The sequence below is a fragment of the Ahaetulla prasina genome, chromosome 6, assembly GCF_028640845.1.
Source record: "Ahaetulla prasina isolate Xishuangbanna chromosome 6, ASM2864084v1, whole genome shotgun sequence".
Classification (NCBI taxonomy): domain Eukaryota; kingdom Metazoa; phylum Chordata; class Lepidosauria; order Squamata; family Colubridae; genus Ahaetulla; species Ahaetulla prasina.
The window spans coordinates 80,928,575-80,946,045 of NC_080544.1; the positions used below are offsets into that span (position 1 = coordinate 80,928,575).

The window sequence follows — 17,471 nt, forward strand, 5'->3', positions numbered from 1 at the left end:
TTAAAATTTTCCACAACTTTGTTATTGTTGCTAATCCACAGCCAAGATTTTCATGCCCATCAAGTTGTATGCCTCTGCTCTTGATTTATTCTACTTTAAAAAGATATCAGTGGCATCTGTAAATAATCATAGAACATAAAAGTTGCTAGAACCCATTCTGTATGCTAGTTCATGACTTTAATAAATATTTTGCTTTATAGTTCTATTTTGCTGTTTCATTTTATTCTGGACAAAGATATTTGGATTGGCAGAAAACTAGAAGACATGGTAGACACCAGTCTCTTCTGGTACTTCGGACTGGCCACACTAGCATAGAAAATTCTTGGAAATACTAATCCTTCTGTTAAAGTATTCACATTTTGCTCTCAAATATTCAGATGTACCTGTCAATATAAAAACATCATCTACCTCTCCAGAGTTTGTGCATATGTTTGTGTTCTAATCTATTGGAAGAAAGAAGACAAAAGGAAGTTTAGGACAATTTATAAAGCTTTGTATTCTGCTTTTCTAAATTTGTAGTATTAAATTATATTCTTTCTCATGAATGTCCAGAGGATATTAGGAATTTTATGTCATAGTTTACTTTGTTTTTCTCATTTCAACACTAATAACTATACTAATATTATTATACTAATAATAACTATTCTCCAAAGCACCTGAGGGCAGAACAAGTAGCAATCGGTGGAAACTGATCAAGGAAAGAAGCAACTTAGAACTAAGGAGAAATTTCCTGACAGTCAAAACAATTAATGAGTGGAACAACTTGCCTGCAGAAGTTGTGAATGCTCCAACACTGGAAATTTTTAAGAAGATGTTGGATAACCATTTGTCTGAAGTGGGGTAAGGTTTCCTGCCTGGGCAGGGGGATGGACTAGAAGACCTCCAAGGTCCCTTCCAACTCTGTTATTATTATTAAGGACACTGACATATTTTTCTAATTCCACACTATTGGCTTAGCTAAAATTTTGAGGTACAAATCACTGATCTGTCACTGTCATTCTGCCAACAAAGCCCAAGGAAATACTTGTAATTAGTCAAATTTTAAAAAAACAGACTATTGGGATTCCGTGGAGTGCAGAGATTTGATATCATCCACAAATGTAACTTACCTCAGCAATACAAGAATCAGAATTTATCTTCTATGTCCATTTTCAGAAAGAGAAAAGGAATTCACTTTCCTTTTCCATAATCAAAACAAATTTGCAGCAATAATTATTATCATCAATTTCAGAAACTGACCCCTATTCAACAAAAGCCAGATTTCCAATGTCACCAACCTTGAAAGACATGCCATTGAATCTGTGGGATGTGCTTATAATATAGACAGAATCAAATTGCAGAATTGAGGCACAGGCAGACTTACCTTGATGTAAGCCCACTTTAAAATGTACTTCAGCTAAATGTATGTAGTATTGGTTTGTATACAGATCCCCCTTTCTAAACTGTCCTGATGGCATTTGTGGCCATCAGGCTATCAAGGCTGAAAAAAATATATAGAAAAAGTAGGTGATTTAAATGGCATAATTCAAAAAATATTGAATGATTTTATTTTCCTAATTTAACTGTCAGCTTGATACACAATTTAAAAAGATCCTAGTTTTTAGTCACAAATCTTAAGAATTTTGGAGATAGAGGAGGGGTAGAGAAAGAGCAAAATCAGAAATTACAAAGCTGCTGTGTTGATCCAAATGCAGCATTTACCGTTCCTGCTGGCAGATGCATTTGCCAAGAAGTGTCTAATGTAATAAAATTAGACGATTTAACCAGCATGACCATTTTGTATGTCAAGCATCAATACCAGCACTTAACTTCAGAATAAAGAGGCATATGACTAAATTTTATATGCATTTTTATTTGACAAATCCAGATTTGCCAAGCCAATATTATGTACATGTGTTCTTTCTCTTTAATACACATGCATAAATACACAGAAACCCATATAAATGCACACATTTTATATTTTGGAGTATAAGTAATACACTTAAAGTGGTTTTTGTGGTGACTGAAATGCAAGCCAAATTTCTTTTGGTTTTATCATTAAACCATGGTGTAACAAAAAGTAATTCTCAGATATAGAGTGATGATCCAAATGCTGTCTAACCCTATCAAATACAGGTCAATGGCATCAGAACTGCCACCTGAAATTTCCTCTATTGGAGCTGGCAAATGCTGTGGATCTACAGAAAGCTTAGAATTGCGACAGAATTACACAAGCACTGTGTAAATAATCAAACTGTGACCTGTGGGGTTAAAACCTATAATTGGAATGATACTTCAAAGAGATGACTACTTTCTCTGTGCTATTTTGTGCAGCCAGATAGGAAGATGACTTCTTGGGATTTTTTATTGGCCAGAGCCATGACTGCAAAAGTAATATTTCCAACAGCTGCTAGGACATTTGTATCCTGACAAATTAGAGGCCACAGTGAAGCATTAAAGGACATCAAAGGCCTAATTTTAATGTAAAAACAACCAGGCCTTCCAACTGGGTGTATTTAGCAGTGAATTAATAATGCAGATTAATACATCTAGATTCCAAGCCTCAATCACAGATATGAAGATTTACAATAGTTTTTTCTCCCTTTATGATGTCTAATTATTTTCATAGAAATTGTGTACATAGTGCAACAGCCAATATTTTTGTAACGTTTGGAAACACTTCATTTGATCATTTGACTTTTTCTGCTTTTGATTTCACCAATAGCTGTCTCATCTTTGACTCTATTTGTATAGTTTTGATCTACATTTGTGAGTGCTAACTGACTGCACAAAAATATCTGTTTGCAACATATTTTGGACTTTTTTCCTAATCAAAAAACAGGCCAGCTGCACGTCTAGGGGAGTTAAGGTTGCTTTTAAATTGGATGTTTTATATTTTTGTTTCCTTATTTGTTTATTTACATTGGAGAAACAGACAGACCAATGAGTAATAAGAGAGAGAGAGAAGGCTGGCGGGAGGGAGGAAGGGAGGGAGAGAGAGAGAGAGAAAGAGAGAGAGAGCCCTCAAAACAGTGAAATACAGCCTATAGTTAGAATAATAGAACTACATTTAAAACATCAACATTCATTTAAAGTCTAAGTTCTATTGCTATTTATTAAAAGCAATGTTATGCAAAATACTTAACTCTTAACAAATAATTTGAAATCAGATCTGCAATTCCTGAAAAACTTTTAAGAATAAATATTATTAATTGTATAAGAGAGTAGAAATTCTCTCCTTTCAAAATAAGAAATACATTTTTATCTTAGTTCTGAACAGACCTATTTATTATCACTGATGAATTCAGTGATTTTCTGGAAAATTAAAAACAGAATTTCTGAACAGACGTGATTATTTTGAAAAAAAAGGGCCTCTGTGGCTCAGACTGGTAAGACAGTCTGTTATTAACACAGCTGCCTACAATTACTGCAGGTTCTAGTCCCACCAGGCCCATGGTTGACTCAGCCTTCCATCCTTTATAAGGTAGGTAAAATGAGGACCCAGATTGTTGGGGGCAATAAGTTGACTTTGTATATAAATATACAAATAGGATGAAGACTATTGCTAACATAGTGTAAGCCGCCCTGAGTCTTCGGAGAAGGGCGGCATATAAATGCAAATAAATAAATAAATAAATAAATAAATATATTATTGCTCATGGAATATCAGCGTTTCTTTGGCTTGCACCATTCTAATCTTTGATCAAATACGCCTCTAAATCGTACAACAAAAAATAAGATTTTTAAGAATTTACCATTATTTGGAAGAAGCTGCATTTAGCTATTCATGATAAGTAATCCGCAGAGGATTTTATGCAACCCTTCATTATTGTCTCTGTATAAACAACTTTAAGCTCTTCTCCATTCAGGTTAATATAAAAATTTATTAGTTATTCCTTTTTGTTTTTAAGAAAATAAAGATGATTATGAGTGAGAACTATAGCAATAGGATTATTAGTTTCCAAAGCTGAGGACAGAAGGAAGCAGTTTCCTGTCACTAAACTCTAGGTACAATCTGGTCCAAAGACTGAATTTGCATTCAGCTCATAAATTCCTTCTCAGTGCTGACATTGAGTTCATGGCTTAAAACATCTGTCCTAATTTGGGGATTTCTTCATTCCTCTTCCACTCCTACTTTTCTTATATCATCATGATTAACAGTACCGGACAGTTTGAAAGCTTGTGCATCCTTTAATGCTGTTTTGATTATCCCTAATCAAGATATAAGATATAAGTTTAGAAAATTTAGAACTCCGCCGACTCTGACAAGACCTGTGCTTAACTCATAGAATCATCTATTGCAATGTCCTTCCTGTTGAAAACTACTTCAACTTCAATCGCAATAATACCAGAGCAAACTATAGATTTAAACTTAATGTTAACCGCTTCAATCTTGATTGCAGAAAATATGACTTCTGTAACAGAGTTATTAACACTTGGAACACACTACCTGACTCTGTGGTCTCTTCTCAAAATCCCAAAAGCTTTAACCAAAAACTGTCTACTATTAACCTCACCCTATTCCTAAGAGGACTATAAGGGGAGTGCATAAGAGCACAAAAGTGCCTATCGTTCCTGTCCTATTGTTTCCTTTCATTATATAAAATTAATATAGTTATTGCATACTTTTGCTCATATATATGCTTATATGATATGTAGTTATTTTATGTTGGTGCTTGTGTATATTGTTGTGACAAAATTAAAAAAAAGATATCATTAAACTACTTATTTTGATTTTTGCCCCTCACAGATAATTTAGCTGTATATGCTTTTTATTATGCTCAGTGATCTACCCTTTCAAACTGAATACCAAGAGAAAATATATTTCTCAAATCTGAACACACACAAAGGACTGCAATCTTAGAACAGTTAGAACAATTAATAAGTGGAACAACTTGCCTTCAGAAGTTGTGAATGCTCCAACACTGGAAATTTTTAAGAAAATGTTGGATAACCATCTGACTGAGATGGTGTAGGGTTTCCTGCCTGGGCAGGGGGTTGGACTAGAAGGCCTCCAAGGTCCCTTCCAACTCTGATGTTATGTTATGTTATGTTAATACTTCCCAAATTAAGTTGTGATGAAGTATTTGATATCAGAGACAGATATCTGAAATAGGGATATTTTTAAGAGCAGTTAGAATATAAATTGCATATATTTCATAAACATTTGTATTTTACCCTAATTTCCAAAGCAAATTACAGTCTACCTTCAGCAAAATAGGAAAGTAGGGGATTTTTTTTGATTTGGGGTTCTTTTTTCCATTTTTCTTCTCCCATTCATTATTATTATTTTCTGGAGCACTTTTATGGCAAATTCTAGGTAATGATAATTATTTTACTGTGCGTTATGCTGAAATACATACCACTGAAAGTTATATTTAAGTGGAACACTAATGCATTTAGCATTAAGTTAAACAGTAAAAAGTTATACTAAGTTTTGAACTACGTTTGCACCACTAGCATCATATCTCTATGAGATTCTGCATGCATATAATATTTAACCTACAAACTGTGCAAACCCAGGTTTTAGCTTCCCATTGGCACACACAGAGAATGTGAATAATTCCATATTACATTTAAATGAATAGAAAAATCATAGGCAATGGTGGTGATGCACAAAAGAATTGCTTTCAAAATGTTCCATTTCTTGTGGACTGGAATACATTTGACCAGAAAAATAGGTCCCTTCCAGTTGTCTGTGAAATGATAAAATGTGCAGAACATTTTGTGTAGAGATCAGAAAGGCTTATTTCAAGGGTAGGTCATTCCCTGATGGAACATCCCTAACAGAGAGTGGCAGGTAATGAAGTAACAATAAAATAGTTGGTCTTTGTACTTACATAGGCATTGACATGCAAGGCGCCTGAAAGATATAAAGAATCCTTATATCTTTAAAGACAAAAGTGGCAGCTGATAATATGTTTGGTAATAGATGCATTTGAACTGATTTTTATTCTGAAAAAAAGATTACCGTATATACTCGAGTATAAGCCGAGTTTTTCAGCACATTTTTTGTGCTGAAAAACGTCCCCTCGGCTTATACTCGGGTCTATACGGCTTATACTGAGTTTTTTTTTTAGGCCCTCGGCTTATACTCGAGTATATACGGCTTATACTCGAGTTTTTTTTTTTTTTTTTCACATTTTACCGGACTGAAGCCCTGCCGGTGCAGTGAGAGGGCGGGGCGGGGGAGCCGCCAGCCTTCTCAGCTGAGGGAGGGAGGGTTTCCCCAACCGGTAGGTGCCTCATTGGGGTAAAATTGGGGACCTCGGCTTATACTCGGATCGGCTTATATTCGAGTATATACGGTAGCTTTCACACGACAAAAATATTCTAAAACTAGCTAACTGTCCTATTGAAGACTGAGGGCTACCACACACCTATCTACTTAACCTGGGGATGAGCTCAATGATCTATGAATAACAGAACAACAGAGTTGGAAGGGACTTTGGAGGTCTTCTAATCCAAACCCCTTCTTCTTAGTTTTCAGTTGCTGCTCTCCTCGATTAGCTTATATCTGTTGCTTCTTGTCCTACTTCAGGTGCTTTGGAGAATAGATTGACCCCCTCTTTTTTATGGCAGCCTCTTAAATATTGGAATACTGCTATCATGTCAGCCTCATCCTTCTTTTCATGAAACTAGACATACCCAATTCTTGCAACTGTTCTTTATATATTTCAGTCTCCAGTCCTCTAATTATCTTTGTTGTTGTTGTTTTTTGTACTAATGATGCAAGCTTGATGGGGATCATATGAAAACTGTGGGCAAGATCCGAACTTTCTGTATTTTCCTGGGTTGATAGATAGAATATGTGAGGGTTTTTCCTTTTTTAAAAAATCCATATTTATTTTATGACAATCATGTTTCATGCCTGGAAATAGTGGGAAGTCATGAACATCATGAACCTACTCTCCAATAAACAATTTGGTTTCAGGAAAAAATTATCATGTAACTTACAACTTCTCCACTGTAAAAACATATGGATTACAAATCTTGATCAAGGCAAATCATAGATGCAATCTACATAGACTTCTGCAAAGCTTTTGACTCAGTAGTACACGATAAACTTCTCCTAAAACTAACATCCTATGGCATCTCAGGACCCCTTCACAAATGGATATCTGCTTTTCTGTCTAACAGACAACAAGTGGTCAAAATTGGCAATGCTTTATCAAATCCTGTTCCTGTCAAGAGTGGCATTCCTCAAGGCAGCGTCCTTGGACCAACACTCTTTATACTATACATTAATGATCTTTGTGACCATATCTCAAGTAATTGTGTTCTCTTTGCTGACGATGTCAAACTATTTAACACCACAGACAATACTTCTATCATTCAAAACGACCTTGATCATCTAACCGCTTGGTCTAAAAATTGGCAGCTCCAAATTTCAACCAGCAAATGCTCAGTCTTACATATAGGAAAAAAGAACCCAAACACTAAGTACTCGCTTGATGGACATTACCTTACAGATGACCCCCATCCCGTTAAAGACCTTGGAGTTTTCATGTCAAATGATCTAAGTGCCAAAGCTCACTGCAACTACATAGCAAAAAAAGCTCTAAGAGTTGTAAACCTAATCTTGCGTAGCTTCTTTTCCAAAAACACCACACTACTAACCAGAGCATATAAAACATTTACTAGACCAATTCTAGAATACAGCTCGCCTGTTTGGAACCTCACCACATCTCTGACATCAATACATTTGAACGTGTCCAGAAATATTTTACAAGAAGAGTTCTCCATTCCTCTGTAAACAATAAAATACCTTATCCCACTAGACTTGAAATCCTAGGCTTAGAAAACTTGGAATTCGCTCCGACAAGACCTAAGTTTAACTCACAGAATCATCTATTGTAATGTCCTTCCTGTCAAAGACTACTTCAGCTTTAATTGCAATAATACTAGAGCAACTAATAGATTTAAACTTAATGTCAACCGCTTTAATCTAGATTGCAGAAAATATGACTTCTGTAACAGAATCATCAGTGCTTGGAATACTTTACCTGACTCTGTGGTCTCTTCCCATAATCCTAAAAGCTTTAACCAAAAACTTTCTACTATTGACCTCACCCTATTCCTAAGAGGACCATAAGGGGCGTGCATAAGCGCACAAACGTGCCTACCGTTCCTGTCCTATTGTTTTTCTTTTCTTCTTCCTATATATATATATGCTTATACCTCCTATATTTACTCATATATGTGTTTATATACTATATAATCTTTTTGTATGATACCTACATATATTGTTGTGACAAAATAAATCAATAAATCAATAAATCACTGGAGTCTTCAGGAAAGGGTTTACCCAGAGATTTCATGTGTGAACATATCTCATTGACCTTGAAATCTAGTTTTTTCCTTCTTTTGAAGGAGAAGGTTTGTTTGGCCGAAACAAAACTGTTCTCCTCTAGATTCCCTTCTAGTATTGCTGTTCACTAGAAAAGAAAAAAAATACAGAAAAATATATCAAAATTCCTTGCATTTGTCAAAGAGAATTATTTTACATAGGTGAAAAGAAATGTACTATACTTGTACATTAAAGAGCAAACTTTTACTGCTTTTGAAATGATCTAAAAATGAAAAAATGTCACAGTATGTTTATACAGGGTTTAAATTAACATGTCAAGGGACTGAATTAGTTTGACTAGCTTGGTGCTCTGTTTAAATACTAGATTAGAAGCAAACTTTATGAGTTCCAGTTTTCTGGAACTGGGGGCTGATTTGAGACCAGTCTTCTCTATGCTCTCTATTCTCCCAGATTTATGTTCTGGATTTGGGAGAGTCAAGTTATCCCCCACCCTATCACAAACAACAAATGTGATTTGGACTATCCCCAGAAACAACAGTCTAGTCAAAAATAGGGTCAGGTGGTGTTTCCCTATCATGGTTGTTAAATTCGGGCAATAACGAGGCAGGAGACCAGGATAGTGACAACAGCTCTTTACTATATGGTGAACCCAGCAACCCGGGCTGGGAAAAACCTCTCCTTAAATACAGTTTAGCCGGCGGCTTCAACCAATCAGCAACGTGCTTGTTTCCCGCCAAAACATTTAAAGATACATTACACTCCTTCCCTCCCAGAAAACACTTTACCCATATTTACATGATATTTACATATTATTTTCAACGTAATCACGCAAGTAGTCTGGGCGTCTCCTGACTCTTTCGGACCTGCGCAATTCATTCCCTGGGAGTGAGTCGAGCTGACCGGAGGGACTGTTTGTTCCTCTCAGCTCCTCCTCTAGGCCATCCGGCCCTGGATTATTTGCAGAGTCGTCCCTGCTGTTTTCTGATGGAACCTGTTGGCGTCGCTGGACCTCCTGGGAGTCAGATAAGTCCCGCGTTTGCCCCGGGTTTGAGTCAGCTGTGGATTCAAACATTGTATAGTCAGGGCCTGTTTCGTCTAATTCGGATTGTTCGGTTATGCGTTTTCTTATTTGGTCTATGTGGCGCTTCCATACCCGGCCGTCCTTTATCTCCACTAAGTATGATTTGGGACCTGTTATGTCTAAGATTTTTCCTGCTAACCAGGTCGGGCCTTCGCTATAGTTGTGTGCCCACACCCGGTCGCCTATTTCCATCCTTCTTGTTTTTTCGAATGCCCCCTTGTAACCGTCTGGTGTGTAGTTCGGGTTTAAACGGTCTAGTGGGCACCTGAGTTTCCGACCCATTAATAATTCTGCTGGGCTTCTGCCAGTTGTGACACAAGGGGTCCTGTGTTGGACAGCCAGGAAGGTATCGATTTTTGTTTGCCAGTCGCCTGGCTTGATTCTGGACAATGCCTCTTTTGCGCTCCGGACGGAACGTTCTGCAAGGCCATTCGTCGCAGGGTGGAAAGGCGCCGAGAGGGCATGCCGGATGCCCTCTTCTGCCAAGTACCCCTCAAACTGGGTTGCCGTGAATTGCGGGCCGTTATCGGATACTAGCGTGTCGGGCAACCCATGGGTTACGAATAGGTGCCGTAGGACTGAAATCACGGCCTCGGCTGTCATGGATCTCATGAGAATGATTTCCAGCCATTTGGAGTAGGCATCTACTACTACCAGAAAGGTTTGGCCGTGAAAGGGACCTGCAAAGTCGATATGGATCCTAGACCAAGGGCCCTGGGGTCTCTCCCATTCCCGAATCGGGGCTGTTGGGGGTAGCGGTCTGGACTCCTGGCAGGCCTGGCATTTCCCTACCCTCTCAGCAATTTCTGAGTCCATTAAGGGCCACCACACGTAGCTTCTCGCTAGACCCTTCATCCTCATGATCCCTGGGTGACCTTCGTGAAGGAGATCCAGCACCCTTTTCCTCAATCTCTGGGATCACCACTCGATCCCCCATAGCAGGCACCCCTTGAGCCGAGAGTTCCCTCGCTTTTTACAAACTCTTTAAAACGCTCGCCCGGCGCAGCGGGCCAACCTCTTTGTACCCAACCAATTACAGTTCTTATTGTAATGTCCTTATACGAAGCCCGAGCCACCTCTTTGGATGTGACTGGGCGAGAGTCCAAAGAGTCAATTAGCAGAACTGGTATCCCCGGAGTGGGGTCTTCGATAGTCTCTGGTAGCGGGCATCTGCTCAGGGCGTCTGCATGCCCTAATTCCTTTCCTGGCCGGTGTAGTAATTTGTAAGAATACGCTGCCAGGAAGATAGTCCATCGGGTCAGTCTTGGCGAAAGTGCCACGGGCGTTGGACGGTCGCCTGCCAGCAGACCTAGCAACGGTCTATGGTCCGTGATGATTTCAAAATCACAACCAAATACATACTCATGGAATTTCTTTACCCCTGAGACTATAGCCAAGGCTTCCTTATCAAGCTGGCTATAATTCCTTTCAGTGGATGACATGGTTCGGGAGTAGTATGCAATAGGGGCTTCTGTGCCATTTGGTAACCTGTGGCTGAGCACAGCCCCCACCCCATAGGGAGATGCATCGCAGCTTAACACTAGAGGTAGTGTGCCATTGTATTGGATAAGGAGGCTATCACCGTTAGGAGATTTTTACCCTTCGAATGCCCTAGCTTCCGCCTTTCCCCAAGACCATGCAGCCGTCTTTGCTAATAATTTATGCAGCGGCTCTGCTACTGTTGCCTTATTCCTTAAGAATACTGTAGAAGTTGACCAGACCCAAGAATGCCTGTAACTCCGTTTTGTTCTTTGGAACCGGGGCCTTCCTGATGGCCCGTACCTTGCTCTCAGTGGGTGAATCCTTCCTGTCTATCCGTAGCCCAGGAATTCCACAGACTCAACCCCGATCTGGCATTTGTTTAGTTTAACCGTGAGACCGCAGACCGGAAAATGCCCAAAACTTTTCGCAGCCTTACCCTAATTCCTCTAGATTTTCAGCGGATACCAGTACATCGTCAAAGTATGGTACCACCCTGGTAATCCCTGCAATAGCCGCCCATCAGGTTCTGAAATAACCCTGGAGCCACACTAACCCCAAACTGTAATCGGGTACACTTAAAAGCCCTCTGTGAGTCACAATTGTCTGCGCTTGGCTGTGCTGCTATCTACGGGCAGTTGTTGATAGGCTTGGGCCAAGTCTAGCTTGGCAAAACTTGCCCTTGCCCCATTGAGTGCAGTAAGTGCTGTACCACCGAACGGGTAAGCACTCTTTGCAACGCTTTGTTAAGCGTTGCCTTGTAGTCAGCGCAACCGGACCGATCCGTCCGGTTTGACTGGGGTGACTATAGGGTCTCCCACTTAGCATGGTCAACTGGCACTAGAATTCCCTGGTTTACTAGCTTGTCCAGTTCCCGGTCAATCCTGGGCTTAAGGGCGAACGGGACCCTCCTAGCCTTTAGGCGGATAGGGGCAACTTGGGGGTCTAAGTTAAAGGATATAGGGGTCCCCTTGTACTTGCCCAGACAGTCTTTGAAAACGCCCCAAACTCCTTCGTGAGTGCGTCTTTGAGGTCGACTTCGTTTCTGAAGATTCCAGTCACTCCCATGCCCAATGCTCGGAACCAGTCCAGTCCCAGCAAGCTTGGCAGGGTCCCATCGACAATGGTGATGGGCAGAGTTTTCTTGTATTTTCCGTACTCGACGCGGACGGACGTTACCCCTCGAACAGGGATGCGATTCCCTTGGTAGTCTTGTACCCTTAATTTCTGTGGTTGCAGCTTGCGCTTTGCGATGGCGGGTAAGGCTCTCACGAGATTGTCCCAGGACATGATCATGATCGATGAGCCGGTGTCCACCTCCAATCGGCACGGCACCCCCTCAATCTTTGCTTTTGTAAAGATTTTTTTTTCTAGGCGAGTTGATGCGTGACCCACTCTCACGACAGTCTGATTCAACTTCGCGCCTTTTTTAAACTGACCACTCACGGGCCGCTGTTCAGCGCTCTGATTGGCTGGTTTGAATTTTGGCGGGAAGGTTGGGGAGCTCGACAGACCTGTGCTAGGTGCCCTTCCTTTCGCATCGCCGACATGTTGCATCTTTAAATCTGCATTGTTGTCGTTGGTGTTGCCCTCCGCAACTCGCGCAGTCGCCCCGGTCATCTTTCTCCGGCCTCCCGGTGTGGAAGACTCCTTCCTCCTCCTCACCGTCCGATTCGGCCTGGACCTCTTCATTGTGGACCGGGGTTGATTTCGCACCAGCCGTTGGTGCGACCTGCTTTTGTAGGGTTTCCGCCGCTTGGGTGGACATCTCGTGAGCCCTGGCTTCATCCAGGGCGTTTGCCAGCGTTAGGTTGCTTTTAGACAGCAGCCGCCTCCGCAAACGGATGTCCCTGACCCCACGGATGAGTTGCTCCAGCAACGCCTCATCCAAGTCTCGATACTCGCAATGTTTTGAGGCTTTCCGCAGGGCGGCCATGTATGCGCTGATGGACTCGCCTCTTGCTGTCTGCGCCCCGAATTCAAACCGCTGCACATACTTGGATGGCATCGGTGCAAAATGGGCTTTCAGCAGAGTCTGCAGAGTTTGCCACGGTACCGACTGTACCGGCGTTGGCTCAGCCAGGATTCTGCGGTGTCGAAGACTTCTGGACCGCAGTGGCTCAGAAAATAGGCTCGTTTCCTATTGTCGGAAACCCCTTGTAGTTCGTTTGCTTCGAGGAAACACTCAAAGCGAGCCATGTATGACCCCCATTTCTCCTTGGCTGGGTCGAATGGCGCTGGCGGTGTGTAGCCGGACATCGCTGCTTTCCGCCCTTGTTTTGCTGGGTTCGCGTCTTCCTGGTGAGTTCAGCTCTTTTCCTGGCGCTCTTAGCCTCGAGATCCCACCTTCGTCGCCAGTGTTAAATTCGGGCAATAACGAGGCAGGAGACCAGGATAGTGACAACAGCTCTTTACTATATGGTGAACCCAGCAACCCGGGCTGGGAAAAACCTCTCCTTAAATACAGTTTAGCCGGCGGCTTCAACCAATCAGCAACGTGCTTGTTTCCCGCCAAAACATTTAAAGATACATTACAATGGTCATTCTTTTTTTCTATTTTATTTCTTTCTTTTTATTCCAAAACAACACATCACATTCTCTTTCCCTAAGAGATTGGGTCCCAAAGGACTAATAGGAATCAATTGTTTGGAGAAGCAGAGTCTAGTTGGGGGTGGAGGTTCTGCCTTTAGTCATCATCTGTATGAACCATGTTTGAAAAATGAAAACTTCAATTTTGAATGTTAAGACTTTCATTTCTGATGCAACAATACCCTAACTAGCATTGACATCTCTTCTAGTTATATGTCACCTAATTTATAATAACATCTGAAAATGTATAGAAAGATGTACTATTATTGAGCATATAATTTTTAAATATTTTCCTTCATTTGGCTGAGCACAAGACATGATATTGCCAATACTGATATCAGATTTCAAGTGCTTATTAAGACTGCCAAATTATCTTTATCTAGCTAGTTAGCTAGCTAGTTAGTTATCATCTAGCTATCATCTAGCTATCTATATCATCTATTATCTATCCATCATCTATCTTTAAATCTTTCACTGTCATGACCTTAAACTGCATAAATTGGTGCAGCATAGGGTAACTTCAAAGGAGTTAACTTACCGTATGTGTCAAAATCTGGAACCCCTGATTCTTAAGGGAATGAAATTTGGAAAAGGTGTAGCTTCAGTGCTATTGGTTGCTATTGTACTGCTCGACTGCTATTGGAGTCATGTGATGTGCATTTTCAAATTCCAGGTTTTTTTCTTAGTACTTCCATACTGTCTTTGCTGCCTGAGCAAAGAGCATTAGTAAAACACAGAATATTTAAATAGTTAAAAACTACTTAAAAAGTGACCTGCTATTATAATAACAGCAAAAAACACATGAAATGTTAAATGTTACAAAAGAAGGATACTTATAATTCTTTCCTGATAAAATTTAAACAGAGCCCAGCTTTCCTTAGCAATACATCTTATCAGAATTACAATTATACATTTACAAAAAGAAAATTCACTTCAAATGATTATATGAACAGTTTTGCCAGCTCCAATATTTTGAATTTCCTCCCACAATACATCATAATAAACATCCTCTGTCATTAATTCTCCTGAAATCTCCAGATGGGAAGCAAAATATTAATTTTGTTCAGCCTTAGGCATTGTTGATGGTTAAGGTGCTCACTAAATCACTGTTCTTCTATGCATTATTATATTAGATTCATACTACCAAAAAAAAAAGTCAAGACCCATGGGCATAAGGTTCATTTGGTCATAAATATATAATGAATTGTTTTTCGACATGATTAATTTGTCAAAAAAAAAATGGCAACTGTGGGTGGCGTCTGTTTGTGTGCGTGTGTGTGTATTTGTATATGGCAGGCAAGATTCTTGAGCAAACTAACCTACCTTGTAGTCATGGTAATACTCATGGAATTATGCAAATTAATTGAATCTTTCAATGTTGCATAAAATGCTGCTCCTGGTACAAGGCATGGAACATTAGGCTGTTCATCTACCAAAGGAGTTGCATTTTAAAAGCAGGCATCTGCAAGAGAGAGGCCTTGTGACAATGGGACTTTCCTGAAAACTACCAACCATTTCACAAAGAAGTTGTGGTTTTTTTTAAAACAATGTAAAAGATATTTTTTTTAAGTAACTATCTCAGAGAAACAGAAAGAAAACTTTTGGTTTAAGAGAAAATGATACTATCCCGATATACTTATTTTATTGAAAATGATGCTATTTTCAAACCTTCCAATTAATAACGTCAAATAGGAAATATCGTAATTTAGCTAGCAGCCCCATGCATGCGGAACATAAAGAGATTTACTGCAGAAGAAGCATGCATAAAATCATGGTGTTACAGCTGCTTTATTTTCAAATGGGACAGTTGGTTTATGCATCTCCAAGCGGTGTACAGTATTAAAATACATTACATGACATTTATAAACTAAAACAAAGTTGTGTGTGCTTTATCTTCCTTGTTGGTGCCAAATGAATAACCATAGGATGGGGCACAACCAGGAATCCTTCCATTGTTGATCACAATGTGTCAGGTTGTCTAGGGCAAGGGTGTCAAACTTGCATCGTCACAGTCATGTCACGTCACATGACGTATCGTGACTTTTTAACCCTTTGCTAAACTGGGCATGGGCATGGCCAGCATGTGACACATTTGGCCGCGACTTTGACAGCCTTGGTCTAGAGCCTCATAAGTGCATATTAAAACTTTAAACTTGGTCCAATAGCAAACTGGAAGCAGGTATAGCTCTCTCAACTCCAGCATGACAAGGTAAAAGCTAGACCTACTATATAACATCATTGCTGCATTTTGCATTATCAGCTTCTGCACCGTGTATAAGGGCCTCCCAGTGAAAGGGCCTTTATGGGTTTGAGTTGTAGAGATACCCACTGGAGTTGCATTCCTTTCATATGTCACAGTAAATCTGTTTTATATACTCAGACCAAGACTACATTCATTCTATGCCTATTTACTTGGTTTATCCCCAAGGAAATCTACATGGGACTGCACGGAGCGTGTTAGATTCAAAGAGCATACCAAATTTGACACTGTATCTTATTGAATATGTGGGTTTTCTTCTGAATAGACATACATAAAATCAGAGCCTATCATAGACTCAGAGAAACCTAGGCAACTTTAATCTTTTAATCTCCTGTCTGCCATTATCTATTAACTTATTAATTTATTTATGATGTATTTATTTTACAGCTTTTCTAACCCTCTACATTCCCAATGGACTCTGGGCAGAGAACAATACAATGAAAACAATACATCAGTAATACAATTAAAAATATATGTTGGAGTCCATATTTTTGGTTATTTTTGCCTATTGTAGTAATATTAAAATGATGTATTCTTGTAGTGATGTATGTTAGCATTTTATTCCAGTTACTTATGTTTGGTGCATGAGAGCGTCTTCAGTTATTTCTGTTGCAACATAGACTATAAAATAAATTGAAGAATCCAGAAAGAAAGATTTTTTTTTGAATATTTCTGTGTAAAAATACATGACAAATGTATGTCTAAATTTTAGGCTTTTCATAAACTTGTAGCCTAATCCAAATGGTGACTGGCCTTCCTCCTAATTGACCCAAAAAATTGTCATAGATTTTTCTATGAAAAATAATCACAATCCTGCCATTTCTCTTCACAGCGATAGGAAATACAACTCTAGGAACTTAAAACCACAACACTTATGTAGGTCACACATGTAATTAAATTCAAGAAAAGTAATGTGGAATGAACATAGTAGTAATATCCATACAGAGAAATCTATAACTAATTAAAATGGTGTTTTGTGGGTTTTGCTTTGCTTTTGAGTATATAATATAATCACCTATTAACAAAAGAAATCACAAAACTATAAATATACATGGCACAATTTCATGACCATTTCTACTAAGAGAAGGAAGGAAGGAAGGAAGGAAGGAAGGAAGGAAGGAAGGAAGGAAGGAAGGAAGGAAGGAAGGAAGGAAGGAAATACAACTTTTGCATATGTTGTTGGTTCATTTGAAATTAATTATTTTATCTCAGTCATGAAATTAGACCTTATTTAACATAACATAACATAACATCAATATTTGTTTCATCCAAGATCAACTTCATTTTATCTTTGTTCAAGTTAGTATTTCTTATTTTATTCCTGGCCAACAATCATATAAATTAATATGCTATAATAATATAAAAGTGCTGTTGCCCAAAATAATTGCTAAATTATTTGTCTTTAAATATTTACTGGCCTAAATATTGTCATTCCAGAAATGATGTATCTATCCTCCATCCATTCACAGGATTTATATATGAAATTATAATAATTGTTAGATTTAGCTGGAATTACCCAAAGCACTGTATGGTTGGTGGGAGGCAATCGGTGGCAGTAGACGGTCCCGTAAGTATCCCGGCCCAATGCCATTTGTTCTTTTCTTTCAGCGAACTCAGAATGGTGTCCACCATTCATTCTTATATTTTCACAACAATCTTATCAGGTTAGAAGACAAAAAGAAAAAGAGAGAGAGATAATGCAGTGTCACCAACAGGGATCCCAAGTTCTCTTTTTGTATATTATTCTGTTTCTTTGAAATATATGAATCCCA

General features: G+C 39.3%; 1 long non-coding RNA gene across 1 annotated transcript in view; it reads left to right on the plus strand.

Moving 5' to 3' along the window:
- LOC131200367 (uncharacterized) overlaps window positions 1-16,560 on the plus strand; it is a 31,821-nt gene extending 15,261 nt beyond the window's left edge. Inside the window, exon 3 of the long non-coding RNA XR_009155600.1 lies at window positions 16,087-16,560. This is a non-coding gene — a long non-coding RNA (uncharacterized LOC131200367). The remainder of the gene's footprint in view (window positions 1-16,086) is intronic.
- The last annotated feature ends 911 nt before the right edge of the window (window positions 16,561-17,471 follow it).